Raw genomic sequence first — 4014 nt, 5'->3', positions numbered from 1 at the left:
CTTCTGCAAGAGCAATTTCAAGCTAAATTTGATAAATTGATTGTTTTAGTGTAAATGTTGGTTGTAATTTTCGATTTGTTATAACTTTGGTATTTTAACATCCTTCTCTTCTCAAAAGTCTCTCTCTTTCTTTGTTCTGTTATTCACATCTTTCATATGCGTCTATTTTCTTTGTTAGTATGCAACACTAAGTGTTTACTTTATTGTCAATCAAGTTGATTTTCTTATCGAGTGGAGATTGCAATTTTTGTTATTATATATGTCTATTTTTGTTTCTTCTTCTTGAAACATAACTTGAATTATGAAACCTAATTCAATGTGTATTTATGTTCTGTTAGGTGTTGAGGGAGCTACTTGAGCTCGTTTGTTTTTTGTAACATGTTTAGACAATCTTCCTTGTACAGAGGTGAGTGGATATTGATTATTGTATTTACATTGAGTTCTTGTTATCATGTTGGATGTGCTTGGTTTAATAACCATGATGTGGTGACTGATGATTGTGAAGTGGAGTTCAAAGTTGTGAACTGCGGTGAACTTTTGATTTATGTTGTGAAAGCATAAAACTACAGATGTTGTTAACCTCAATCTTTTAGAAGAGCCCATGTTTGTATGCTGGACTGAAATGTTTCAGATAACTCTAAAAGGGCATGCTTTTGTTTTGCTATACCCTTTAACACTTTAGAAACTGGGAGTGTATTTACTGTTACATTTGTTTGTTTTGGTAGTCATTTTTATCTGGAAAAAAGATTTGATCTTATCCTGTGGACACAAGTGCTTAGTTCGTAATACCAGATGTAAATATAAGTCTTTGTATTTTGTCTTTCTCTGCAGCTTCTTGCTTGTGTCATTTTGTCATGTTGCTCATGGGTAGTGTGGCTTTTGATGTGGGAGTATTGTATGCAGCATCTTGAAACAAGTTGATGTGGTGGCAGAAGCAGAAGAAAAAAAGAGGAGCTGCAGGTGCAAGCATTAGTGGTGGCCGAAGTGGGCAAGCAATCATAAATAGTCCAATAAACAATGATCCATTTCTAGCACACTAATGTCTTTGTCCCGGATGCAATGTTAAACAATAAATTGTCACCGATTCATGATTTTGTGGAACAATGACTAATACAAATTGTATCTTGGTGGATCCAATGTACTTTGAAGTTTAAAATATGGGTTGGAGTACTATTAGTTCATTTGATTGTTTGCATCAAATTTTATTTCCATCTGATCACTACTGTTCATTAGGTAAAATGAATGTTTAAATGATCATACAACAGATTTCTCATTTATCAGACAATGGTTTTTTCAAAAAATAAGTCTTCTAATTTACTCTCACACAACAGAAAGCACTAGAACCCCGTTGTCTAACAAGGCTTAACAAACAACGGATTTAAACAAATTCTGTTGTCTGAAAGCAGCGCCTCAATTGCTGGGCAGCTGCGCCTGGCATCTGCCGAGCCATCACACAACAGTTATAACACATACCCGTTGCGTGTGTGTTTCTCAGACAACGGTGGAACACAGTTGTCTGAATTTTCAACAGACAATGGCTCGCTCTACAACTGTGGCACTCCAAATCACACAACAGTTTTGTCTGTCGTCTGATAAGTTTTTTGGCATAGTGATTTATCTCTCCACCAAAATATTGCTAAAGGCATGGGTAAGCTGTGTAGTAATACCAAACTACTGCCTAACGCGAACAAGCTGAAATGGCTATACAATTCAACATCGCTAAAGGCATGGTTGTGCTGATATAGCATGATAAGTTCTATCACTCGGAAACCCTCGTATTGCCAATGCAATCAAAATGAAATGGCTTAAATGCGATCAATGTGAAATGCTTAAATGTGATCACAATGAAATGGCTTAAATGCGATCAATGTGAAATGCTTAAATGCGATCACAATGAAATGGTTAAATGCGATCAATGTGAAATGCTTAAATGCGATCAATGTGAAATGCTTAAATGTGATCACAATGAAATGGCTTAAATGCGATCAATGTGAAATGCTTAAATGCGATCACAATGAAATGGTTAAATGCGATCAATGTGAAATGCTTAAATGCGATCACAATGTGAAATGCTTAAATGTGATCACAATGAAATGCTTAAATGTGATCACAGTGAAATGCTTAAATACGATCAATGTGAAATGCTGAAAGGCGATCAAAACGTAATGCCAACATGAAAGACGATCAAGGGGAAATGCCTAAATGAAAGACGATCAAGGTGAAATTAATGCCTAAACGCGATCACAATGAAATGCTTAAATGCGATCAATGTGAAATGTTGAAAGACGATCAAGGGGAAATGCCTAAATGAAAGGTGATCAAGGTGAAATTCCTAAACGCGATCAAAATGAAATGGCTAAATGCGATCAAGGTGAAATGCCTAAATGCGATCAAAATGAAATGGCTAAGTGAAATACGATCAAGCTAAAATGGCTAAATGAAACGGCTATATGCGATCAAGGTGAAATGGCTAAATGCGATCAAGATGAAATAGCCAACACTAAACAACGCTACAAGCATGGTTGTGGTGACATAGCCTAACATTATCCCAGAAAACACCCAATATCGCCACAAGCATGATTACGACACGCTCTCATTTATACGCAATATCACCATGTGTTATCTCTCCATTACATGATATTGGTGTGAGTTATCCTTCTCCAATAAGTGATATCGCCACGCGTTATTTCTCCATTATACGATATCTACGTGAGTTATCTCTCTCCAACACGCGCTATCGCCATGTTTTCTCTCTATTATACGTCATCGCCATGTTTTATCTCCATTACACGATATCGCCATATTTTATTCCTGCTCCATCACATGATACGATATCGCCATGTCTTCTCTCCATTATACAATATCGCCATGTCTCATCTTTCTCCATTATATGATTGCATGCCACTGCATGCAAAACAAGAGGCTATGTCAAGCTTAACAACAACGATATCACTACGTACATTCCAGCCACTATTGGCTACATTCCTTACAGCCATTATCGGCTTCATGCCAAAATTATTATATTGCCATATGCAAAAGTGGGCTGACATAGCCAAGGTTATCATAGCAGACACCAACTATACCAAGTACACCTTATAGCGAGCAACACCTAATGCCATATGATAACAAACCCTAGTCCAGACCCTCTTCCCCAGGGCTCGGGGGACTGGGGAACTGGTTACCCCAAAGAAGACACTCTCGCCAAATGTCCAATGAATGCTTGCGCCATTTTTACTTGAAAAATGAAATCACCACCCCAGTCAAGACTCCTCTTAGCTAGGACTTGGGGGACTCGAGGTAATGGTGGTACGGAAGCCACGTGGCAAGGAGAATGCTCACCTTGCACTTCTGATATTTCTACCATGACAAACTCCCCACCCAAGAGCACTCTTGACCGGGGACTTGGGGGACTTGTTGGTATATATACCACCTAGGAAAAAAAATATTGGAAGCACAAGGCTCACTAGCTACTTAAAATGATGTCGATAACGCCCAGAGATGATGTTGATACCATACACTTGTGGTATCGGGTAAGCCACACCTAGGCCCACATTGGAAACAAAGGGGTGACAAGCCCATCCCCATACTATAAATTCATGTCTCTCCACTCACTCAAGGTAAGCTACCATTCTCCATTAACTCCTTCCTAGTCTACATTCTCACATGTATCTGACTTAGGCATCGGAGAGTCGAAGGCCGGCTAGCCCGGTCTTCCCTCTGACTTTTGTTCATGGTTGACAGGTACAGAATCTCGGAGATGGAAGCTCTCACCACCAGCCCATTTCTTACCCAGAAATAGGAGGTTCCGGGCCTTGACTCTGGCGTTGTAGAAACACGATACCCGTTGTTTGTTTTGCAAGTTATGCAGGTGAGCCTTGTGGCGTTTTTCCTCGAGGAGATCCTTGTCGAGGTTGATACTTGATACCTTTGCTGTTTGTCTTGGCGCTGTAGCCCTCAACCCTAGTGGTAGGTTGTGAGACTTCAATGGGCAGGACGGCTTCCGTTCCGAACATC

At 39.4% G+C, this 4014-nt stretch overlaps 1 long non-coding RNA gene across 1 annotated transcript; it reads left to right on the top strand.

Annotated features, from left to right (window-relative positions):
• The first annotated feature begins 312 nt into the window (after positions 1–312).
• On the top strand, positions 313–1181 carry LOC133713113 (uncharacterized). Its single transcript, XR_009847788.1, has 2 exons — positions 313–406; positions 832–1181. It is a non-coding gene; the product is annotated as an uncharacterized LOC133713113 (long non-coding RNA).
• The last annotated feature ends 2833 nt before the right edge of the window (positions 1182–4014 follow it).

This window comes from Rosa rugosa, chromosome 5 (assembly GCF_958449725.1).
Source record: "Rosa rugosa chromosome 5, drRosRugo1.1, whole genome shotgun sequence".
Taxonomy (NCBI): domain Eukaryota; kingdom Viridiplantae; phylum Streptophyta; class Magnoliopsida; order Rosales; family Rosaceae; genus Rosa; species Rosa rugosa.
Note: the sequence above shows the minus strand (reverse complement) of the source record. Positions and strands in the feature narration are given on the sequence as shown.